At 36.4% G+C, this 27,632-nt stretch overlaps 1 pseudogene; it reads right to left on the bottom strand.

The window, feature by feature from the left end:
• Nucleotides 1-306: 306 nt before the first annotated feature.
• The window catches only part of LOC149149131 (uncharacterized), a 144,458-nt pseudogene continuing 117,132 nt past the window's right edge, over nucleotides 307-27,632 (bottom strand).

The following is a 27,632-nucleotide window of genomic DNA, read 5'->3' on the forward strand; positions in this document are numbered from 1 at the left end:
TCAGTGAAGATAAAAGGAAAACCTTGAAAATTTAATCTTTGGATGAAAAATATATTTGAGATTCTCATATAGAAAGAGCCATACAAATAATTGAATTTATGTTAACAACTCTTTACAATATTAGTTCAGAAAGCTTGAACTATTCAGAGCATTGGATTATGAAGACCATTGATTACAGAAAACCATAGAAATATCATTCATACAGTTGGAAAGGGCAACTCTCTATTTCAGATGAACTTTCCCACAATATCATGCAAGAAGAGACAAGGGGAAGAAAGAAATACTATTGTCATAGAGGCAGACCATCTACAATCTTTGAGGACCTCCATAATAGAAGTAGTTACCCCAAGAATTGTTGTACGCTTTTTGAACATCGTAGAAGTTGGATGCCTCAGTGTAGGTACCTAATTTTTTTGGAGCTCTCAGATTATTCAACCCATCAACTACCCGGATATTCAAAAAGCAACTAGCTTGTCTGAATCCTTCATTTGGGAAATTATTGTCTCCCATCTGAGTGGAGGCATGTTCCCCATTTGGTTGCAAGTTAACAACCTCACCACCCCAATTCAATCATGTTGGCATTTTATACTAAGTAGGAAAATAGAGGTGCTCACCAGTATCCTAAGACATTGAGATTTCCAAATTGCATCCACTAGTTTCCTTCTTTTTGATCCTCCTAGTTCAAAACAAATTATGTATGTCAATAAATTGTCAAGATATATGATACTGAGCAAAGCGAGTTGTAGCATCTAGTAGCTTGATAAGCATCACTCTTTACAAGAAGATAAAATTGGACCATTAATGTAACTATTTTGTCAAAGTATATGTTTTCAACTAACCAAACTTCTTTGAAAGCTCAGCCCTCCCCCACCCAAGCACAATCGAAAAGAAATTGAAGCTACAAGGGGCATGTTGTAGAAGAGCTTACAGTCCAATATGTGAAGATCCTAGTGTTATTTTTCCCATATATATCTGGACTCACCTACACAATCATCCAGGAAAGGCATTACATTAGAATGGGGTTGGGATTTTCCTTTTTGCAATTGCTTTAGATGAACCTACAAAATCGACAACTGAGACAAGTTGAACTCATTTGAAAGCTGAATTTTAGGATCCCAGACATTTATGGTTGCTTTAGCTCCATAATACTTGTCTCCTTGAACAAAAGTTATCACATTCTGCAAAAACAAGAGTACATATAATATTACAAAATCAAAGACATAACTAGTTCTAACATTTTAGCTAAAAGTAAAAGAAGAGGAGCTAACCTGATGCCCACTTTGATTGAGTAAATTAGGATTTGTAGAATTAAGCATCCAGTGAATGTCATGATTCCTGTTCCAAATAAGCTCTTAGCTCTTGTTAGGACTGTAATAGCAATGGAAATAAGCTTATGTTAGATAATCGTAATCAATCGTTTAGTTCTAATAGTAATCATAGTTTGTTAATTATAACAACCTCTATTGCTTGTAATGTACATTGTCTTAAGGGTGTATATGATATGTGGCCTATTCACCAGACAACACTGATTTATTGGAAAAAAAATATAAAAAAATTAGTCAAATTATAAATGAAAATTCAATTTAAAATGGAAACAATGGTATTCTACTAGGAAAAAGGGAATTAATCCACCACTAAAAATGCATGAACATTGAAGAGGAACTATTAATCAAATCCAAGAATCCTAGCTAACACTATAACAACTATCATAGAATGGGCCTTGCCTCCTTAGATAAAGCACTAGAAAGGGCTATAGTAGCTATGGATTAAATTATGCACACATAAAAATGTGAATAGGAACCATGCTCGAGAATGTTTAATTAAACAATAGTTTGAATACAGGAAATAATGTTTTTAATGTATTTTGTCCATAGCTATACAAGAATAGCTTCTCTAATTTTATTGTGACTCCTAGATTATATACTAAAACAATATATATTTAGACACTTGATAACCAATGGTTCTAAAGCTTTGTTATGAGCTATTAAGAAAATATTATTTGTATCCTTTTCATTTGGAATAAGGAGTTTCAGGTTCATCAACCCATGACCAATGATGTCCCTAATAAGACAGGTATATGAATATCAAAGAAGGCAGAGCTTGGTTAAAGAGAATGGAACATTCATATAAACAATACAGAGAGACAGAAGGTACTGAAACCTGAAGCGTTCTTTGAAAATCTGCAATTTTAAGCTCTAATAGTAAACAATCTTTACAAATTTGAAGGAATACTTGCAAATGTGCAATTTATAACCTCAAAAATAGAAAATTAAATGTTTCTTTTAATTCAAATTTTACAGGTAGCTTCCATCCAATTGGAGAGAATGAATAAGAAAAAGTTAACAAGGCAAGTATAACTCAAATATTGTTAACTCCAAAAACATTCATATTGAAATGAAAGGAACTAAGGAACACTTGGAGAATGTCAAGATATCTATTTATCAAAAATTCAAGTACATAGTATGATAACCTCAAATTAATGCACTCCAACAATAACTCATGGGGGCATATAAGTAAATTATTAAGTTTTCTTTCCTCATGTCATTTGGATACATTCAAGTCAATAATTTTAAATGAATTCAATCACTTGACATGAAAGAGATGAGAAAGTATGAAATATCTAAAACTAGGCAAATGGACTCAGGAATCATCCATGATTTTTTCACTAACCTGTAATCTTCACTTGCTCTTTTAATTGACCTTGGACCTATTGATAGCTTAATCCCCTTAAGAAAATCCTTGTACAATGATAGGAGAGAGGATGTACACAAAATAAAGCTAAATTTAGGGCCAAGTGGGCCATTCCATCCATAGGAATTGAAAAATGTATAACTCAAGCATATATATTCATAATATAAGAGAAAGTCTAAAACTCAGCCCAATGCTTATCTGTATGAATATATCTCTGCCCCAAAAGGCTTCCGTGGGTGAGATTCAGCTCATTGTCTTGTTCGACACACCCAAAACATATAATGCGTTCTTTATCCCAGCCAACATATAAAGTGAATCTCAACGTATTTATTCAAGTCCCCTCTTCCTTTCTATAGTCACCCTTCTAAGATTAGGAATTCCCTTCTCTGTTAAATAATCCCTTGGTTGATCCATCTTTCTAAGGCTTTCACATGGAAAAAAAGGACAAACCTATAGAGTCCTACTGGCAACTCATCCCACTAGCTGCCTCTTGTCACTCAATAGCTCATTGAAATGAAGGCATATCGCAGGGTTCTAGTTTCATCATAGTAGCATTCTCCCTGTGCTTCCTAGTTTATAGCAGCCATCATCTGTCCATACTATACAAATCCATCATCTCACTTGTATCATAAACATAAAGTCACCACATGATGTTCAAATAAAAAATTGAAATCTATATCATTTAGAAACTATATTTAATAACTATAAGATTATTATCATAATGCTTAACGCTTATATGTAGTAGCAACCAATATTCATTATGGGATTACATATCCAATAAATTTCTACATGCAATTTGTCCTCCCTGACATAATTTTCATTCAGCCAAGCAACTGTGAGTATTCAAGCATATAAACTTTCATTTCCATATTTCCAACAACTTTTGAAATGATCTTAGAATTATGACATAGTGATAATTCAATTAGTTTTAGCTAGGTAGACAAGTAAGTGCACATAAGATTGAGACCATAATGTTAAACATGGAACACCTTCTTTAAATTTGCATGAATCACCATCCCTGTCCAAATTTGGAGTGCTTTTGTGATGCTAAAATCAGTTACCTTGCCTATCAAGCAAGGAAAATACTAGCAAATAATTTGTCAGTTTACAATAGTTGGGAAAATTTAATAGGATAACATTCCTTAGCACCCCAATATTGCTGAAAGTAGCTCATGTGTAATCACACAAATCAATCTTAAGTGAGGGCATCAGTATCACTCACATAAGAGATTTCATCTTCCAAAATAACATGGTAATCAACCTCTGTCATACAATGTTTATCCCTTCCTCATAATAGAAAAAATTTCAAACTAATGCACAAACTAACCAAAAAGAGTTTGAATGAAAGAAGCATCCTTTAGCTTAGAATTATTTATGCAACATGATGAGGTTATCCCCTAGTGGAATCATGCATTACTTTAAGGTCCATGTTATATTCATAATTGCTAAAACTAACTCCTAGAGAAGCACCTAGAATGAAATAAACTAGATCAAGCTACTATTGATATAATAAAAGCAAGGTGAACACAACTATGGTGAGGTGCCTCTCTGGAGTCTGAAAACATGCTTACTTGCTAAGCTAGACAACACCCCTTCCCAATCTAAATTTAGGATGAAGAAAAGGTTCGAGGTTTAAATTTCTTGTACTTAAAGAAAGTGTCCTTCACTAAGTCATGAAGATAAGGTTGTTTGTTCTTGTAGGTACCTTCATATAAAGCATCCATACGACATCTCCATCAACAACACTCTACCTTACTAATCTGAAATGGCCCAGTAATCACTCAGCAAACCAATCTTTGTCTTTCATCAAAGCATCTTCAGTTATTGGATTCCAAACAAAACTTGCTTGCTGAGTAAGAAACCCCCAAAACAAAATCAGTCTTCTAAATAATGCTACTAGGATCTTAAAGCATGGCCATATTCCTTTCCTATAAATATTATACAAAACCAACATGCTAGGTGCAATTCTAATTGGTAAAATGGTTGTAAGATTTCATAAAAAAACCCTCAAAAATAGAGCTGACATGTCACCAGAATGCAAGGAACTTGTGCCAACTTCCAATGGCTAAGATTATTGTTCTCTGTTAATGACAATGTCAAATCATGAGGTAAACTAAGTGTGTCATCTACAAACAAGCCCTCTCCAATATTGATAGTCGAATACATTTTGCTTGATTTCTAAGGAGCCCTCCACATACCTTGCTTACAAAATAAACAACCTCCTAATGCCTTGCTTGCTAACCAAGCAACCTCCCACAAGTAGATACTTCATCTTAAAAAATTAGTAAAATCACCTTCGTGTGGTGCATCTCATCTATACATGTGCATCCAGGAGTTAGCTTAGGAAGTAAGCTACGTCTCTCTATGAATCCCAATGCTATTTTTCCTGAAACTAAGTCTGATATAATTGAAAACAACATCAGGTACAAGTTGATTTGTATCTCTAAGAATAAGTGGCTACAATGCTCTTGTGATAAGACCTTTCTCCAAGTTGATATGATCTTGCAAATTCTTTGAAGAAGGTTAACACAAGCTGCTATCATGATTCATGATTGCAAGTTGACGAATTAACATGGTTGGCATATAAACAACCACAAATCTCCTCAAGGCAACAAAAACACTGACCAATTTATTTCACATAAAATAACTTGCATGTTAATATTGCCCATACACACACACATAAACGAAGGCCCACACTATACTTGAGCACCTACTAAAGTGAAATTTTCTAAAACATTAACATTTTATTTAATGTTTGTAAAAAATGTACCTTTTAAACCAAAATTTTGTTAATTTCCCACGAAGTGTAGTCTAGCACCAGGGTGGTCAGGCTTGTATTGACACAAAGCATAGGTTTCGGTTGCCACTATGTGGTAGAGACTAGATATACACAAAAAATTAGGCTTGTGCAATGTAGCCAACTAGGAAATGAAGTTGTGGATTTGCAAGAAATTGGTCCATTTGGGGGCTCTGAGTTAAATCCATGTTAAGGCCGAGTAAGGTCTTTGCTACTGTTGGACTAGCTTTAGAGTGGGCCTTATGAACAACTATCAATTCTCTATTTATTATTCAGCATTGTGAATTGTAACCTCTAGCTATGCCTTCTTCGGGCCCAGTATCAAGTAATGAAAGAATCAATCTAACTAATAACTCACATTGTTGTACAATCCATTGTGTGGGGCTTCGTGTGTCATATCAAGGCCTGTCTTCCCTGTACTTCATCTATGGGCTTTCACTAGTACCATCCGAATTAACTAAGAAACTTAATGAAGTCTAAAGGTCCATACTTTGGAAGGCGAGGGATATTGAAAGCCTGATCAGTCACCAACTATGGGCCATTAAAATACATACTTTCCTGGATCTTTATAACATAGGGATTATGAGGGCGGTAGCCAGAATAACAACCACCCATTGGTTCCACTAAATGTGCCTTTACCCACCATAATACATAGACTCGGTAGCCTTATACCCCTTCAGGACTTTCTCTTTGTGAGGGACTACTATTGAATTATACGGACAAGATGGGAGGGATTGAATTAAAGGAAGGGGTGTGGAGGAGTTAGAGTAATGAATATGGGGATTCTATCTACAACAACCCTGACATTGGTAATACTAAGGTCACTTTCCTTCTTAACTTTCAATAAGTTTAGTCTTTCCACCCCATCCTCGATCTATCTGTTGGCTTTTGTCATCCTCCAAACCACCCCTATCAAAAAATGTTGGTTGGCCATCAATATACTATGTTGTAAAATAATTCTACATGAAAAAAGATTGGTGTTTGAAATATATTGTAGGCATCAATATTTTGTCATATACCTGCATACTGAAGATGCTTTGCTTCTAAACTATTATAGTTTCTTACTGGAAATCACAAGGAAAAGCAATGATCTTTGGACTTACCAATACCATCTCAGTCATTAACCACCAAAAGAACGATATTATTTGGGCACACAATCAAAGTAAATTTCTTTGAATTTAAACCATAGAGCTATTTTTCAAGGCCAAGACTCAAAGCCCTACTCTACAAAGTCTTGCCTCTGGAAGACGAAAGTTGAAATTCTTGTGCTATATTATTGACCTAAAACCCTTACAATATTTCATTCAACTAGCAGAGAGGGAATGAGAAGGTACAAGTGAGTAATTCATAACAAAAAGTTTGGAGCTTTGGGTAGCTTTCTTCATCAAATTTCTTTGTAAACATAACAAATCAAAAAGTTAAAAATTTTAAATTAGATGACCTCGATTCTGGACCCTCACATGGGAGCCACATGCTTCATCACTCCATATCCATAATAATCTCCATAATATATCATGCAAGCTCCGCTCTGTACCATGCCACGTAAAGTTGCAACATACTAATAAGCCCATATGGGAAGCAATAGTGTCTCTCATCCATAGTATGTGTCAATCTAGACTGGTGGATCTTCAGAGAATTCTATGGTGTTGTCTGGGTGCCTCTGATTATGATTGATAGTAGTAGTAGCCTGCGATTTCAAGTATCCTTCTATCCCAAAAAGGATGATAAAGGTGCTCTTCCATGACCTCATTCCAAGTATCCTTCTATCCTAGAAAGGATGATAAATGTGCTCTTCCATGACCTGGTTCTCTGGGGAGAAAGAGAAGAAATACATAGGGATTTATCTTATTCAGTGGGGAGAAAGAGAAGAAATACATAGGCCTTTAGCTTATTCAATTGCAGTAGTGGCTGCATAGAGAAGAAGAAGAAGAAGAAGAAGGAGGAGGAGGAGGAGGAGGAGGAGGAGGTAGTCTTGAAATCATCCTTTTGATTGAAGGGGTTGGGAGGATAGTTAAGGGTTAGATCGGGCTTACCCACCTTGCAGCAGAGCCTTGCTTTCATCGTTGTTAGACCCAGGTATTTTTTTTATTATTGGTTCATCCTTTTCAAACCTAGCTCATTTGGAGCTCTACATTGGAAAGTTGGAGGAGGAGGAGGAGGAGGAGGAGGAGGAGGAGGAGGAGGAGGAGGAGGAGGAGGTAGTCTTGAAATCATCCTTTTGATTGAAGGGGTTGGGAGGATAGTTAAGGGTTAGATCGGGCTTACCCACCTTGCAGCAGAGCCTTGCTTTCATCGTTGTTAGACCCAGGTATTTTTTTTATTATTGGTTCATCCTTTTCAAACCTAGCTCATTTGGAGCTCTACATTGGAAAGTTGTAGAAGAGAAAGCACACCACTTAGAAAGGGACAATAATCCCCTTGAAAACGAGAGGGAACATTTAATCAAGAAGATGAGCTTTCTAATGGAAGAACTAACTTCTAGTCTTCTACACATAATGAGGAACAAATTCTTAGAATAAGATTGCAAGAAGAGACAACCCAGAACATGAGTATTGATGCAGCTATGAGAAGCCTCCAACGAGCCATGAGTCAATCACAGGAACAAGATATGGTTTAGACAAGAGAGATACAAGCAGGAACTGAGAGGATGAGGGACATTGAAAGAAAGTTTAACACTAAAAAGAATCCAACTAGTATTGAGTCAAATACATGAACAAGATAAAGTTTTGACAATTGAGATATAAGTGGGAACTGAGAGGCTTAACTTTGAAGGATGCACAAAAAGAAAACAAAAGCTTAAATATGAGTTATCAATTGGAGCTCTACACTTGAGAGTTATAGAAGAGAAAGCACATGACTTAGAAAGGGACAAGAATTCCCTTGAACAAGAGATGGAGCATTTAGTCAAGGAGATGAGCCTCCTAATGGAAGAACTAACTTCTACACATAATGAGGAACAAAATATTAAAATAAGACTTCAAGAAGAGACTGTCTAGAATAGGAGGATTGATGCAACTCTAACAAGCTTCCAACAGGCATTGAGTCAATCATAGGAACAAGAGAATGCTCTGACAATAAAGATACAAGTGGGAACTGAGAGGTTGAAGGATGCTGACAGAAAAATAAAGCTTCTAGAGGAAGAGATTTTCCAATTCCAAAACATGAATGGTGCTCTGGTGGAGAAAATCTCATCCGCATCAATGTCTATTAAAACCCTAGAAGAGGAGGTATCTAAATTGAAGCAATACAAGGTCAATTTGTTGGACGAAGTGGCGCTTTGTTTAGACCAGAGAAATTGTCTGCATCAATAACTTTATTGCTCGAAAGAGGAAAGGAATGACATAGACATAAGATTTTAGATAATGACAAGGCAAATCAAACTATTAAGACTAGACCCAGAGAATCTTCAGTTGTGTTTTGTTAGTTGCAAGATGACAATAAAAAATTGAGGGAAATTTTCCAAAACTATGGAGGAAAAGTTAGCAATGTCAAAGATTTCTGAAAAAGTAGAGGAGGAGCTTAGAGACAAAAAGACATATCTAGAAAATGTACTATCATCTCATACAATAGAGGCATAGAGGCTTGGTGATGAATTGAAGAAGAAGAAACTACTTTCCCAAGATCTACAGGAATAGAAGCATACCCTAATAGTTGAGAATCAACAATGCACTAAGCAAATAAACATTCTTGAAGCAAATTTGCACAATTTCTAGAAAAGGGTTTCTCAACTTGAAAGAGAAAACATGAACCTGAGCAGTGAGTTGACAAATTCACATGGACATGTGGAACACCTCAATGAATGGATATGCTTTTTCCAAAGTGTGAAAGAAAAAAATGAACATGAACTTACAACATGAAGTACTCAAATAAGAAATTTAGGAAAGGAGGTTTGCTTGTTACAAGCAGAAGGAAATGATCTGAAGACCAAACTACAAAGAGAGATATAAAAATGGAAAAATAGTTAGCTTGAGATAGGAGAGTTACATGCCATACTATGTCAAATGGAAAAAAAAAAACACCACATTATGAGTTGAATCCAAGAAATATATAAGAGAGTATAAAGTTGTGGAAAGGAGGGTGTCAGAACTAGAAAGGACAATTCACATACAACAAGCAAAACAAACATTCATTGATGAATAATCTTTCCTTTAAAATGATATTTTAAAAGGAATTGAAAGTATAGATGGAGAAGCTTCGAAATATACTTCTTGCACTTGATATTGTAGGGGGACCATTAGAAAACACAAATGCTGAAAGCATGCCACTGCTCAATATAATTTTTGAGAAAGTAAAATACCTTCAAACAAAAATTTCACACGCTGAAGGAGCTAAAAAATGCCTTTCCATTGTGACATTGGAAGCTAGTACATATCTAAAAGAATTGAAGATGGAGATGTCTATTTTGCAATCAGAAAAATAATCCCTCAATGAAGAGGGTGCGATCAAATCTCAACACTTGTAAAATCTGTAGAAGGAGATCCCCATTTTATAGGGAGTTTCTCAAGTACTGGGAGTAGAATTACAAGTCAATGAAGAGGGAGGCATCTCAACAAGCCACCTCAGGCATCACATTCTCTAATAAAAAGATTAATTGAGCATGCCGCTTAACGAAGGAAAGTACAAGACATTGCAACAAGTAATATAGTGTCACAGGAACCTTCGCACACCCTAGCGAAATTTAGAAATTTGGTATTCTGATTTATCAGTAAATCATAAATGGTATGTCTATGGCCCATCCATCCGGCCAACATGGATCTAGAATGTGGATCTAAATTGTAATGTCTCTGCAATTCATGAAAAAGCTAAGATCATGATTCTTGTCCTTTGTTCAGATTTGGTTCAATATCTAGTTGCTTCAGTTGTTTTCTTATGGTGCTAAGATCACAATCTAGTAGAGGATTGAAGTCCAATTCTATCCTTACAATTATTTTCACCCAATTTTGATATGCCAACATTGATAACAACATTATGTACCTTTCATTGTGCATACACAACATTCCGTGAACAAACCTCTTTCACTCGTGCAATATATTTACATATGTGCAAGCAATATGCAAGTACTTTTCACTGTCAAAGAAATGACTGCTACATTGAGACAATTAACATGTATATATTCACATCTAGATAAGCATATCGTTGTAGGAAACACACATAATACACCTACCACTTTTACGTCGCTGGGAGAGATTTGGGTAGGGCACGTTGATGGCTATAGGTACTTAGTCAAATCACACAACACAAGGATGAATTATTTGCACATCCTTTGGTGTATAATGTTGAAAATGAAACGCAGCGACTCACTGCTTTTGGCATGGGATACACAGAGTACAAGTATTGTTCCCACACCACCAATGAAAAGAAAATAAGAGTACTATGATCACAATACCGTGAGTGAGATAGCTAAGTCTGGTCAACATGGATATGGATGTGGAACTAAATTGTAGTGTCTCTAAAATTTATGAACAAGATGAGATTATTATTCTTGTCCTTTGTTCAAATTTGGTTCAATACTGGCTGCTGGGGTTGTTTTCTTATGGTGCCAAGATCACCATCCAGTAGAGGATTGAAGTCCAATTCTATCCCCACAATACTTTTCACCCAATTTTGATATGTCAACACCGATGGCAATGATTTATACCTTTCACTATGCATATACAACATTCCATGAACAAAATGTTTTCACTCATACAATATATTTCCATATGTGCAATCAATATGAAAGTAATTTTCACTGTCAAAGAAATGATTACCACATTGAAAAAATTAACATGTATATATTCATATCTCGATAAGCATATCGCTATAGGAAACACATAAGACACACATACCACCTTTACACCACTAGGAGAGATTTGGACATGGCACATTGATGGTTTTAAGTACTTAGTCAAATGACACAGATCAAGGATGAATTTTTTGCACATCCTTTGGTGTATAATATCGACAATGAAACAGAATGACTCACTACTTTTAGCATGGGATAAACAGAGTACAAGTAGTGTTCCCACACCACTGATGCAACAAAAATAAGAGTACTATGGGAACAACAACATGAGTGAGACAACTAAGCATGGGCTTGTATTGAACTTTACTATGACATATTATGGGTTTTGGCACATGTGTCTAGTTTAGGATCCACTTCCTGTATAGAAGTGTTTTTTTTTTCACTAGAGTGCATTGGTAAATTATTATTGCTAGATTTGAATAATCCTTGTGTTGCTCGCATAGATGGAGTCTATATAAAAATATGTAGCCAGAAAGATCCTTGTTTTCACGTTGATCTAGACAAAGTCTAATCATACATAGTTGTGTCAGAGACATCTTCATGAGTTAAGATGAAGTTGCTATATGAGACAAGCTTAGGCGTGTAATTACTACTTCCCTGCGTAAGAGGGAGAAAACATGAATATGGTGTTTTTTTCTTTATGCTATATATTTTTGTTTTGAAACTTGATGTATTATATAAACAGGAAAACATATAATTGTTTCCCTTGATAATTCATGAGGCAGTATGATTAAACTCTTTAGTGAGCTATTTGAAGTCGATATCAAATACAAGAACAGTGATGTGTTTCTCATCTTCACAGAGCAACAACACGGATTGATGGATGTGACCCTCTTAGGCAAGGGTATCAGCTAATTGAGGATAATGAACATTACTATTCCTCTTTGATTGAGCTCCCAAGGTGAGGAATTGAGTTTGTAGGCTCCTGTGGATGAGGTACCTTTGATTGATAGGGTGTGTGAGATTTGAGATCCCCCCTAGTCAGTGTATTCCCAAGTTAGCATCTTGCCCACATTATGGGATAACTTCCCCATCTAGCCAATGGGATGAGGGATTTGGGATAGAGTGTGATCCCTACCCCTTGTAGTAGGTGGATCTACCCCAAGTTGATGGATGCAGCTATTCTACTATCTGACTCTCAAGGGTCAAGATTGCAAGATCAAGGATAATAGGGTAGAGTGTGATCCTTACCTCTGGTAAGTTGATCTCACCTATTGTCAGAAACTTTGGGATATAGTGTGATATACTTGGGGATTGTAGTTCTAGGGAGGAAGCCTACACTATGAGCAGGGAGCCTCTTACTAACCTCTTCGCTCCCTCTTCCTACTACCAACAATCATAATACTCTTAAGAAAGGCCTTTCTATTACATCAGTAAGGAAGGAAGAGAACAAAAAAAAGGCACCATAACTGCACCCCTGACCACTACAATAGAATGAAATACCATTGGTTGGAATTAGCACTCTTTAAGGGAAAGAAGCCTCCAACATGAAAGAAGGAAAATGATATATGGGAACCCATTATCATGGAGCGGGAGCCTACAATATTGTTGGTTTCCATGCTTAATAGGATATTTCTCAAACAAATAATGTTTTTATTAAGAAATTTTCAAAAAGAAACCTTACAACATATAATATACTTCCCTTTATAGGCAAGCTAGATCCAAAATGGGGATGATCAAGTATGACCTTGTCTCCTTTATTTAATAATATATTATCTATTAACTACCTGACAATTAATATGAAACAACATAACAATAATTCATAGTATGTAATATTCCACTACAACCTCTAGAAACCATGATTTCACCTCCCGTGGAAGAGGAGAATCATGAAATTGATGAAAAATATTTTGAGGAAAATTTTTTCTTTAACGGAGGTAAAGATAATTAGAGAGAAAATAATAAGAAAGAGATAAGGGAACACAAAAAAAAGGCAGCCTGACCATGAAGACTAGAACTATAGGATATGAGCAACTGTTGTACTTGAAAATGAAATAAGCAAGACAGAAAGTAGTATTTTTTCTCGAAATTTAAACAAAGAGGAGGCATATAAGGAAAAACAAGGTTGTATTGAAATGAAAAAGGACCATCCCTTTTAATCATCAATATATATGAGACTTCAAAAAATAGGCTACATTAGTTGGGATGCTCCACTTGTCCTTTTGAATCCAATTGAAATCATGGCTTCATAAAACAAAAGGAAAAATATTTCATATAACGATGAGTGTAAAAAAGGGTCTGAATAGAACTCATAAACGGTATCAGTTTTAAATATACATTTAAAATCAATTTATGTAGATATTAAGTACAATAAAAAATAAATAGGAGATCAAATATCTAGGAAAATATGAAAGGAGGCATGAGTTTCTAAGAGAAGGTAGTGACGATGAATGCAAAAGACCTGAATTATTTGTTGAGGCCCTATAGTAGGATTTTTAAGGATTAATTTGATAGTGGAAGTGGGTAACTTCACTTGCACTTCAACTGGCTCTTCAAGAAAAGTCTCCAAAAAGATTTCAAGCAATTCATCAGGATTGTCAATCCTTTCTACATATTCAGCTATAATCTATATCATGAATGCCTAAGAAAATCAATTTAATTCAGGATTAGTTTTCTGCATTTTAATTTTAAAATTTATCAACCAAAAGAATATAATTATGTCCACTATCTATAGCAAGAATCTCACTAATTTCTCTTATTTGTAAGCTTTATATGTCATGTTTCAAGCAAAAGTCATTAGCTTACAACCATTTTGTGTCTCTCAATGAAACTTGATATCTGAACTAAAAAATGCACATGCTGAGCACACAAAAATCAAAGATAGAAGAACATGTCTGACAAAACCCTCGATAGCTCAAACACCCTTGCAGTGTTATTTTTTTACTTTGTTGGGTGTTTTCTCTTTCCCACATGCCACACACATATCCCTGAGCGGATTTCTTCCTTTGCTAGGCCACACACCTCCCCATGCAGGTAAGATTGGCACATTACAAAAAGCAGGTAAAGGTGTGGCTTTGAGGAATCAAATGCAAAATGTTACACAATGGGTCTATGTAACCTGCATTCAATGAGTTTGTTGAGCTACAGAAAAGAGTTTCTATGGGCCAAAAAAAAATCACATGTTAGTTGGCTCTTCTACGAACATAGAGTGATATTGTTTAATGGAGAAATGTGAAAGTGTATTCCACATACAACATGTGCACATAAGTTCTATGTGAATTTGTACACTTAAGGAAAAATTTGTATTTCATATAAATATAAGTTGGTTGATTAGGGAGATTGTTGATTAAAATTAAAATATATGATAAGATTGCATCAAAGCTAGAGAGAAGTAATGCGATGAAGAAATTTTGGGCAAAGGCTTGTTAATGTAAAAACTATCTTAACTAAAAGAAAAAAATGATTCCATGCTATTGGCCTTTATTATCGATTAATTAAGTGATTTCATAGATTTTACAACTTGAATGCCTAGCTTATTTATGTTACCATTTCTCAATCAATTGCATGCCTAGAAGCTCGTTTTCTATGCATTGATTGTGGATGCATGGAATTCAATACTCAATCATCCCAAATATTTGTCAGTGGCATGTCGGTTTTGATAGAAGATTTCCCCAAAGAAAGTAAGCAAAAGGTCAAATTAACAAAAAACAAAGATGCATGTAGCTCAAAGAAATACATCCACAAGTTCATACAATAATTAGCTGCTTAGGGATAGAGATGAGTACCATTATATAAAGAGACACCAATAGTTGTGGTATAAAATCTAATAGCACTGAATGTGCAAATTGAAGTCACCCATCAAAAAGAATGTATGTCTAGAAATTGTGACAAAAACAATTCAAACACTATGAATGGAATGATGAATTCTTGCAATGCAAGATTACTGCTGTTGTGATAATGTTTATAAATGGCCTGTAAAACAAGGATGGAAAGATAATTACTAATTTTATAAGATCAATAGTCAAATCTTTGATAAAGAAAACATCCAAAAAACCGTATAATATTCTGACTACTTAAACTAACCTTGAGGCTCCTCAGTGAAACAACCCTTTCACAAGAACTCAAAAAAATATTTTTGGCCTCCTCAACTCTCCCTTCATTGCCAAGCCCCTCTAACAATACATCATATGTCACAATTTCCAAAACTAGTAACTGATGGACTATCAGGGGTTTCTCAGACATTGTCTGGCAGTGATTGTTTCTCTTTCACTTTGGCTTCTAGTTATGCTTCGAGATCCTTTACCTGCATGACATGTAAAATTACACAAAGCCTTGAGACTATACAACATAACAAATAACAGTCCCTAGTAGGTGAGACTATACATCATAACAAATAAAAATCCCTACCAGATGAGACTAGAGTGCATTGAACTCAAAATTAAATTTGATCCAAAAAGACAATATAAAGTTTCAACGTTACCTTCTCTTGATGATTTCTATACATATGTTCTTTTCCTTCAAGTTTTTCTAGATATTGCAGTCCCTCCTTCTCCTCTTTTTGTCTTTGCTCTTTGAGCCTGATTTCAAGTTGTTCTTCTATTCTTTTTTTGTCTATAATTGTTTCCCTTTCAATTTGGCCTCAAGTTGTGCTTCAAGATCCTTTACTTGCATGACTAGTAATATTAAGAAAAGTATTACTTTAGTAAACTAAACGAAACAAATGAAATCTTTAGTACTTGAAAATAAAGTTAAATAAAAAATGGAAATATGCATTCCTACAAATTTGTTCTTTTCCTCTGAATTTTCCCCCATATTGCATGATCTCCTCCCATTGTTCATGTTTCTCTCTAAGCCTTGTCTCAAGTTTTCCTAGTTATTTTACCTACAGAACCTCAAACTCTTTAACATACTCTAGAAATGAACTTCCTTATCATCACATGTACTGGAAAAAATGAATGCACAATCAATACATTTTCTTGAAAAATTCTACAAAGTTGTTCTCTTCCCTTAAGTTTCATGTCCAAGTTCTAGATTTTCTCTTCCATATTCTTCATCATGTCATCCTTTAACTTTCATCCTTGTTTGGCCTTCTCAAACTACACAAAGGCATTCACACTTTCAAGAATAGTCTAGCCTAACCTATAGGGAATGTTCTGAATTAAATAATAATACTCATTGAAAAGATGCATGCAAAATCATTCTACCTGTATGCTAACTAGAAATGCATAATCAATTTATTTGAAAGTACCATTTGTTCATACTTCAAAACCTCACTAGAATCAAATTGTTTTCGTTTCAGACCTAGTTCTATTCCTTTGACTGTGGTGGCAAAGTTCAATGAACTTAATGTTTCTCCTATGTCACCCTTGTTAGGGATAATTTGCACAAACATTACAGTTTTTTAGTCTCCTCTTGCAGTGGAATTAAAGATATTTTAGAAGTTGTGTGTAATGAATATTGGAGCAAATGTGTAAATCTTGGAATTCCAAAAATCACCAAAAACAATAGTGATGTCATTGTTAAATATGATTTTAGAAGGGACAACATATGCAAAAGTAAATGACAAATGAAAAATAATGAATTTTTCCCATGGAGAAGTATTTACATTGTAGCCATTGCATTAAATAAAGAGGTTCATCAATTCTTTTTTTATGTCTTTATAAATTGGAAGAGAGAAATTAGAAACAAGAAGTGCTTGAAAGAACTAAACAAAGAAATGGAGGTAATAGGGATAAAGTTGATGGCATTGGAAATTCCAGTTCATCCAAGACAACCATGACCTTATTGAAGAAGTGGAAAACAAGTTGGCTGTCCTCATTGAGGAAGATATCGAACCATTTTTGACTAGGCCAGATATATAACTGTGGTTCTCTCTGCTCACAATATTTCGTTGAAATTGTGTTAATAGTCTTTTGTTAACCTATGCTTGTATCTATTTAAACAGATATTATATTGATAGCCCAAAAATGAGGCATTTTGAATTGTCTATAGTTTATTCTAGTTCTGGAAAAAAACTAGCAAGAGTTGATCTCTTTGACCGCAAAAAGTATTATGTTTGCTGCATTGGGGAGTCTCTCCCAGGAAATTTATGGGGAACCTAAATTTTTTTTGTATATATGTATTATGCAAAACATTTATCAATCTACCCTTCAAATCAGGGTCAACCCGAATAAATTTGATTTGGTGGTTCCACTACAACAACATTTTCCCCACAACAAGCATAAGATCAAGCCAGCATGTGTGCTGTGCGTGTTTAAAGAGATGGATAGGTAGGTTGACCCTTAGGAGAACATGGAACCTTAACATCTTACCAGAATTGGTTAGTGCAAGAATTTGTGAAATGGCATCATGAGTGGATCCTTTTCCAGATTAGGAATTCATTTACATCACAATGTATACAACATGCAATTAGCATCCCATCCATGTTAACGCACACACATGATGGTATCATTCCTTAAACTGGTACAAAAAGTTGATTTTATATATTCACACACGGGACAATCAAAATTGGTCAACAAAATCATATATTTATTGAAATCCTCAACCAGGAATTTGCTACATTGCTTTTTGATGTGCTTGCATCTAGGTAAGCATCAAAGGCAATCATTTCAATGAAGGGACCACAAAGCAAGGTCACCTCTTAGTGGATGTGAGAACCCATGAGGACGAATGTATCACATCAAGATGAGGGGCAAGCACCACACTAATATGAGAAAAATAAGTAATTGTCATGGATTAACATAAAATGTAAACTAACCTAGTTAAAAGCACAAAAGCCCTCATCCCTCAACATGTTCTTTGCCACATGATAACCTGAACCTTGACCCAACTAAATACGCACCTGCAAAAATTTGGGTCAATTCAAATCATCCATTACATCCGAAAACAAACTAACACCAAAACTTAGTTATTAATCAGACTAGTTCACATTTCTGTGATTTGGTGTTTAAACAAAAGCTACAGGGCATGCAAATATGAAACAAGAAGCTTATTTTTTTCAATAGATTTACATACAATTTTGTATCCATAATATATTGGGATTATGTATCCATAATATATTGGGTTGGATCTGAGCACTTCCAAAATTAAAATAACTGAATTTTTATGTGAAGGATCAATCTCTTCGTCAATCAATTTGAAGGATGAACATAAAGCAACAAAAAGGTCCAAAAATCCAAGAGATGTAGAAAACACCTTGATCATGTCCATGAACTGGATGACACACTTTGTGAGCATACTAGAGGCTCCTCCATTGAAAAATGGCTTCACTGTATTTCACACGCTGCCAGTCTTCGGCTTCACCCTTGCCATCTCTCTAAAGGATTCAAACGCCTGATCGATCTAAAACTACCCTACTCCCTCTTCTTAGGGTCACCACTGACGATGAGAAAAAACCTGCAAGAAGAATCTTTGTATCTTCACCTCCTGAATAAGAAAGAAGAATAGGCAGAGATACGATCATTGTTGCACTACAAAGCCCCTCTTCGATCAAACTCGTGATTTAAAAGGCCGTTTATTTTTATAGTGCAAGAGGGAGAGTGTAGTTTTACCCCAAACAAACAACTAACTTAGCACGCATTCATGTGAAGGCTTTGTAAAGGAATTAAAAATGACCACAATTCTTCTCAGAAGTATTAAGGATTAGGGTATTATGGTAGGTCGCCGCCTATAATAATTTGGTGAATAAGGTTTGTGATATTTTAATATGTCATAAATTTTTGAGGATTTTATGTATCTTATTCTTTTTCTTGAATAAGGTTGGTGAGGTGCATGATATTTTTGGGGGTTTCACTACATTACTAGTAAAATGTGATTGATATACCCAAATACACTTATATCAAGCATATTAATATCACTATTAAATATAATTATTATTATTAATTATTAAATATTAATATTAATATTAATATTAGCTATATTAATAATTTTTATCTACATGCTTCTTAGTGTGAAAAGTAAAGTTATTAGTTACATTAAAATATTTCTAATAATTTTAATATAAACAAATTAATAAATCCAAAATACTTAGAGAAATTAATAAATCTAAAACACTCATTTTTAAATGAAAACAAATGGTAAGAAAAATGTCACAAGGAATAATGCTCCACCTAAACTATGTCACACACTTTGAATTCACCGGTAGTCATATTATTAAAATTCGTTGCAAGTGTTTTCACAAAAACTTGAAAAATTAGTGCAGGTTGGACACTGCCAATTTCATTTCAAGAATGTGTTTCTAGAAAATCATTTTGCTAACGAATAAATATCATACAACATGAAATAACACAACATTATAATCTATGATACCCACAACTAATGTCTTCTCTGTCCAACCCTAACCCTAATGTTCAAATTTACAATGAAACCCTAACCCTTTTTCTCAACACCTATAAACGCAATACCATAAACTTTATACCATTCTCCTTAGGCCCTCATAAGTGCATGGGGAATAATTTAGGTGGGTTCTCTCACTCCTAATCACATGGACACCTTCAACAAACACTTACTATCTGTGTGCAAAGATTATAATATTTGTTGAAGTTATTTTCCATTCCTCATTCCTTTTCCACTTTCCCTACATTTTCACTATTTTATCTCTAACTACTTGCCCTCTCTTTTCATTTAAGTCTTTGAAATATATATCTCACATGACTTATTAAGTCCATTTGAGACCATTATATTTGGAATTTGTGATTGAGAGTGATTGGATGTCAACATGGAACATCTATTAAGTCTTAAGTTGACTGAATTTGATCCAGGTGGATGTTGGTGGCCACCCACTTATCCCACTTAGACCCCCACAACTGTCTCTTTTAGTTTTTCAGTTTCCTTAGTTGTAGCACAATTTACTATTTTTAGCAGTTTTTTGGGTCCTGAACTTCTGGAGCTGTTTTGAGGCCCTAAATGATGTTTTTGGGAAAAGTAAGAGCAACATTGGTCGTGGACTGATCTTGCTCTTCCTAAAGTTGTGGTTCTCAGATAGATCTTTCTAACGAGATATTGTGTGTGTCAAACAGAGATCGTATGCCAAAGTTACGACCCTAGGAAGTTGATGTACCAATTTACCCAAATGGGGCCCACAATTTGGCATTTCATCTTCTAAGATTAGGTTTTTGGATGTTTAGGGTTTGCCATTGCTTCTCAACAATAAATTGGCCTTTGAGCCTCATTGTAACACAGTTCAGAGGCATGTAGCCACCACATCTCTTCTCAAAGATAAGCTACCATCGCCCTAGCTCGTTTATTTCCATTTCTATTTGTAAGCATATTTCAGTATGTTACAGTATTGAAATGAAGTATTATTTCCAATGCATCTCTGTATTTATGGTTATCTCTATAATTTTTTGCATTCCTATTTAAATCTGAATCAGTGGTATCAGAGCGGTCTCCTCTTTCTCTGTTTTTCTTTGCATGTCTCCAACAAGGTCGGGATATAAGGAGTTAGCGGTTGAACTGGTTGAACCTTTGCAAGAGCAACCTCACAAACCCTGACAACCTCCCATGGAGAATGAAAAGAAAGATGAGGGGGCAGGAGATCCTATCAAAATCTTGCTCGAAGAAGGCCTCGAGCGGAAAAGGAACGCGATGATGGACAACTTTGCCTAGATCCTTCAGCGGCTACTCAGAGGTGACGCATCAGCTTCCAACAGCTACTCTGGAAATGCCACACCCTTTAAGGTACAAGTTAATTTTAAAATCCCCATCTTTAGGGGTCAAATAAATGTAGATGTCGTAGATAAATGGTTAAATCTGCTAGAAGGGGATTTTTCCATTCATGATTTTTCCAGTCGGGAAAATATTATTTTCACTCTTCTCAAAGCAGCCCCCCACGTCAAGGACTAGTGGGAAACCTACTGTGAGCAGAAGGATGAAAGTACGCGCTCACTATTTTCAGCCACACCCACTTGGAGTTCATTTTGGGATGACATTAAGGAGCAGTATTACCCTGTCAAAAGCTATGAGGACAAATATATAAAGTGGACCATGCTGCTGCAAGGTAGGGACCAAGATGTGCCAGAGTTCATAAAAAATTTTCATACTCCTCACACACAGTTGGGTATCAAAGATTCTGAGTTGCATCTGGTACTCAAATATCGTGATTGCCTACACAGGTACATCCGGGAAGAGATGGAGTTCCTGAACATCTCGTCGCTTGGCACTGTGTATCGATACGCTGTCAAAACCGAGCAGAAGTTTAAATAGAATAAACGAGACTTTGGATCTGCGAATCCGAAGTAAGGGAAAAGTTTCCCCAAATCGCAGAACCAAGGATAAAGCCAAGATAGGCAACCCAAGACAACCTGTGAAAGCTGCAAGAAAAGAACAACACCACGAAGTCAAAGAAGGACATAGGAAACTGGTGTGAGTTCCATAAGATCCCCACTCACAACACAAATGAGTGTCAAACCAAGCAGTCGCTGGTGGCTGAGTTGAAGGTTTTAGAATCAGATACATGTTTCGACCTTGAATCAGAACCCAACAAGGGGAATGACAAAGGGAAGTGGATCATTGATGCGGAGCCCAGCGCGACTGTTGCCACTGCCAAGATCTAGAAGAATAAACCCGAAGATCTAGATGAGGGAGATCGTCTTTTCCACTCACAAATGTGATTTAAGGGTTCGCCGCTACAATTCATAATCGACAATGGCAGTGAAAAGAAACTCATTTAAGTAGAGGGCATGAAGCAGTTGGGCCTATCGAGCACCCCACACCCACAGTCATATAGTATCAAATGGCTTCACCAAGGACAAGATCTCTGAGTTTGCAGTAGTGTTGCCTTCCCTATAACATCAAACCCTTCACAAATGAGGTATTGTTTGATGTTGCACCTCTAGATGTTTGTGATGTATTATTAGGCCAACCATACTTGTGGAGGCGACATGTTGTGTATGTGTTAAGGCCTCGTGCTATTATTATTTCTTTGGGTAATTCATTATACAGGATACCGGAGGTAGCCCCACCTACCGCCACTTATTTTATCTATGCTAATAAATGTAGCAAGCTCATCTCCCAGACTAGGAAATTCATTTTCTGTCTGGTTCACTCCGAAAGTAAGGGGAAGATCATTGCCACATCCCTGACTCCCGCGAAGGGTTCCTCTACGCAGCAGCAGTAGAAGATGGATACAGTCATGAAAGAAGATAGGAGCATCTTCTACTCACCCACAAGAAAACTATTACACTATCAAGTCAAGCATTCATTCGATCTGACTCTCAGAGCACCTCCACCCAACGGGCTGATATATCACTGCTCCATTCTGAAAAATGACAAGTACAAGAAGCGACATGATCCTTACACCATGAGTACCAAGGCTATGGAGAACAATGCTTTGGAGCACAACATTCCACCATTCCTTCGCTTGCACTGAGTGTTCAATGTGGACCACCCTCTACCATGCTTCCCACTAGTACTGGACACATCAGAGATTGCAGAAAAGCTCACCAAGGACCAAGTTCAGCAAATGGAGGAACTCAATGCAATGGGGATCATTGCTTCCTAAGGGGGGAGGAATGATCAAGGTGGATGTTGGTGGCCACCCACCTATCCCACTTGGACCCCCACAACTATCTCTTTCAGTCTTTCAGTTTCCTTAATTGTAGCACAATTTACTATTTTTAGTAGTTTTTCGGGTACTAAAATTTTGAAGCCGTTTTGAGGCCCTAAACGATGTTTTTTCAGAAAACCAAGAGCAACATGGTCATGGACCAATGTTCCTCTTCCCAAATTTGTAGTTCTCGGATAGATCTTTCTAACGAGATATTGTGTGCCTTAAATGGAGATCGTATGCCAAAGTTATGACCCCAGGAAGTTGATGTACCAATTTACCCAAATGGAGCCCACAGTTTGGCGTTTCATCTTCTAGGGTTAGGTTTATGTATGTTTATGGTTTTCCATTGTTTCTCAACAATAAATAGGCATTTGAGCCTCTTTGTAACACAGTTTAGAGGCACGCAGCCGCCGTATCTCTTCTCAGAGATAAGCTACCATCGCCTTAGTTGGTTTATTTCCATTTTCGTTTGTAAGGATATTTCAGTGTTTTACAGTAATGAAATGAAGTATTATTTCCACTGCATCTCTGTATTTATGGTTATCTCTATAATTTGTTGCATTCCTGCTTAAATCCGGATCAGACTTAGTGTAGGTATGTTTGTAAGGGTTTGATACATTACAACCGTATATAATTGGATTATTTAAATTTTCTTAATTTTTTAATTAATTAAACTACAATATGCCATTGGCATTGAAAATTTCCACCCCTAAAATAGTAACTTCTAGTTAACCATATGTAGATATTCATACATAGGCATCTTTTGGTAGTGAATATCGGATCCCTCCAAAATTTCCACATGTAAACTAACAATTTTTGGTTAACCGTATGTAGATCAGAGTCATCATAAGTGAGATAGGGATGGAAGGAGATTGGTGTAAGCTCCAAAAGGACTATCCTAGAGTATGATCCCATGTAGAAATGGAATGCTCGAGAAAAAGCTCAAAAGGATGTGACTCTACAAGGATTATAGGATATTGGAAAAATACAGCCCCCTAGATACATGTGCAACTTGGAGTATTTGAAAGCAGAACATTCTGGAGGAAAGAGAAGAGAGATGCAGAAGAGGGAGAACCAAATAACCCAGCAATAAGGAGAATCTAAGTCGAGCCAATGAATAGGTTAATAAAATAGATTAAGAGATAAAGAGGGTTGGCCAACCTAAGAGGAAGAACGGTGAGACCAAAGGCGAGGGAACTTTGAACTCCTTTAGAACACAATTTCCAATCCAAAAGCACAAGGTTATAGATTCAACTCTCTTGATCCCAGAGAAATTAAGTACCCTAATTAATTCCACTTATTTACTAAATTTAACATCCATGGATTGTGGAAAAGCACTTGAAGGGTTTTCCATGAGATGTTCTCCTAAGAAAATAAAAAACTCATGAGGTTTCTTTAGAAAAGGAAACAAATATGCATATATACATCTAGATAGGTAGATAGTGTTACACTAAAATTTGTCACCATGACTATCTGCAGTCAGTATGGCTCCGTCAATAGTCATACTGTCCTCCTTGGCAAGTCTTATACCTCTGCTCCTCATGTCAAACTCCAAGAAAGAGAGAAAGTCCTTAAAAGTCAGTATAACTCTGGTTATGCAGTTTCTCTTAGCCTTACCTGCGTGTACGCACCTCAAGTTCATAAAACATGCGTACTTGTACGCTCTGTCTGTAAAGGGGTGGGTGCGTACTCCTGTAAAGGTCAAAAGGCGCAAGTTTCACTTAAAAAAAGTTACTTGTGGTCGATTCTAGAGCATTCTAGAAGATGGTTTGACATGGATTGAGCGCCTCCAGATGGTTCATGCATCCCAATGAAAGAGGAGCTTATCCCATGAAGAGGGGATCTATCCCATTGAAAGAGGGGCTTATCCCATTCATGGTAGACCTAATTAACTTCCTCCAAAGCACTATAAATACAGGCATTGGGCTAGAGGGAGGGGAGGTTGAAAGCTGAACATTCCTCAGGGTAGATGCTGCTGAAATTAGGACTCCCTTATAGAGCTTGAGAGGAGAGATTCCAGTCCTTTCCTAGCTTCATTTGGAAGTGGGTGAGCTGATCAAAGTAAAGGAGAACTCTTGCTGGACCCTGGGAGGGACCTGCACAACACCAAGGCACTGGTTGTAATGGTTTCTTTTGTTTCCAATTAATACAATTAAGTTCATTTTTCTCAACAAGTTGTTATATATAATTTGTTTCATAAACTCCTTGGTCTTTATGATGAATATGTTTTATTATATGAGTTATTCAGGTGCTATGTAATCGTTTGCTTGTTAGTGAATGCAGGCTTCAAAGAGAAGGAGCTCATCTAGATCAGAGAGGCTGGACTACAACAAAAAAGCGTTGGACTAAAGGTAAGCCTTAAACACCTGGTTTCTTTTATTTTAAATGCATATTTAGGGAAAGATAGTGCTTGATTGTTTTGTTTGTCACTAGATGACCTTTGGTTGCTAGGGAGGTCGGTTTTGTCTGCAAAATTGACTCTTTTCGCATGACAAAATGGCGACTCCACTGGGGACCCCATGGATTTGATTGACTTCTCTTTTGATTGATACTTTGATTTGAGAAACTTTGATTTCTTTCTAGTTTTTTATTGATTGACTATGAATTTGGGTGGAATAGCTTAGGGTTGAGTTAGTTTTTATTTTTCTTGATTTTGAGAGCAGTACGCACCCTCTGCGTTAAGCACATTGCATACCTGTACGCACTTTTGCTGTGTACACAGAGTGTGGCTGCACCTGTGCAAACAGGCTGCCTGCGTACCCCTGTCAAAAGCTTAGAAAATTTCCATTTTTTTCCTTTTTCTCCTGTTAGATTTTGTTTATAGCTTGTTTTTGCTGCCCAGATCCACTGTTTACCTGTCAAAAGTTTTCATCTAAGCTTGTTTCATTAGCGTCAAGGGTTTTAGTGAAGTTCATAAAGATTCTAGCCCTAGGTTTGATTTTTGCATTGGTCTTGTAGTGACTTTGGCTTTGGAAGTTGTAAAAACCTTGGATCTCCCTGGTCTTTTCAGTCTTCTTAGAAGTCAGACCTCTCGTAAAATCCACCTTTGTGAGAAACCTACCTTTGTGTTGTCTCTTTGTGGAATTTCGAGAAGGCTTGTTGGTTAAGCTGTGAATTTCATTCTTAAGAAAAAGAACAAAAACTTTTTATTTTGTTTTTGACTAGTTTATGATTCTGCATGAATTAGTCCTTGGTTGGATTGTAACTGAGTAAAACATCCTTGAATTATATTTTGTAGGCTTTTACCTCATTAGATTTGCTTTTAGGTGAATTTCTCTTAAATTTGCATAGATCTTAGATTGATTTGATTGTCATAGATCTTAAGATTGATTTTTGTTAAGTAGTTTTGCATGCTTTGTTAAATAGGAAAAATACAAAATCTCTTTTGAGGAAAGTTTGTTTTAGTAGCATTTGAAGTCTTTGAAAAGAGAAAGGAAGTTTTCGTGAATAATTAGTGGTCATGTGTTGTGTGCTTTGGAAAAGATAAAGAGATTGTTTCTTTGATTTTCATTGCCAAGAAATTTGTCTTTATAAATTTTGCATTCTCCAACTCTCTTAGCTAGCGAATTCATTGAAAAAGGAAAGATTGTTTGTTTCATCCTAGGTGCATCTTTTTAGTGGATTTGAGTCGAGTCTACACACCATCAGTTTCATCTCTGCTACCTTTTTTCCTAAAGAAAAGCCATAAAAATTAACGCTTAAAGTAAAATCAACTTAGTAACTTTTTATTTACTAGGGCTCTGAAACACCAATATAGATCAGGCTAGTGTCTTGGAGTAGGAGAGTAATTAACTCTCCAAGATAGTAAAACAAAACAAGTAGCTTATCTTGTGGTAGGATAAATCCAACTGTTTCATTTGTACTCTGGGAAAGCTCCTCTTAAAGGAGAAGCACGAGACCGTGTCTGAACCAGTGAGGGAATCAATCCTCCTTCATTGGGAACGACGCCAGATATGCACGTACTACAAACGGTAAACCTCGGATTAACCATTGTCGAGGAGCCTGGGGTCACTTGTTAGTAAACCTTGGATTATTGTCAAGGAGCCGGCAAGGGGATTGAGCTTGTTACTCTGCCCTTGCGTGCTATCGGGTCATAGACTGTTCCCCCAGGTATATTTGTTGTTGTTGGTAACCTTAGTGGCTATTATCGTTAGGATTCTACCCAAGGTGACGGTGGAGGGAAGATCCCACTGTACCTGGAGCAGATGTCGGCTAGACTCACTTGGATTTTCTGGGGGGTTCACTTCACTCGAGACGGTTTAAGTGGAGGAACTGGGTCCAGTTTATTCATTAAGCAGGTTGCCGGGGTAACTGTTCCACCCGCCACTTCTGTACTGAATTCGGCGATGTTGGATTTCATCACCAACTAGTGTTTTCAGTTCGGAAGGTTACTGTTTGTGTTTGGTTTGATGCCCTAGATTCTTTAGGCGTGTGATTCGAATTTGTTTGGTTCTTTAGAGACTTTAGGTGGTTTTCTTTGAGATTTTACTTTGTTTGTGTGTGCATTAGTTAAAAGTTTTTAGCTGTGGCTGAATTACCAAGACAGTCCCGTAGACTTCGAGGCCAGTCTCCTGAGGTTGTAACCGTGGCTGATTTATTGAGGAAGTCCCGTAGACTTCGGGGCCAACCTCCTGAAGACGTCCCGGGCCATTACGAAGGTTTGAAAGTCCTTGTAACTTCTAGTGGCAGTAAATTAGGGTCACCTGAAGAAGGAGAGTCTTCATTAGTTGTTCATCCTGATTACCAAAGTCTAGAAACAGGTTATAATCCTGAAGCTGTTTCGGTTTCCGAGCTTGCTGGTAGTTTTTCATCTACTAGTGATATAGGTGAAGAACCTGAGGTATCTGAACCTGTTACTCCAACATCGGGGT

This window comes from Pinus tabuliformis, chromosome 9, assembly GCF_031772625.1.
Source record: "Pinus tabuliformis cultivar Carrire ecotype Pingquan chromosome 9, CPIR1, whole genome shotgun sequence".
Taxonomy (NCBI): Eukaryota; Viridiplantae; Streptophyta; class Pinopsida; order Pinales; family Pinaceae; genus Pinus; species Pinus tabuliformis.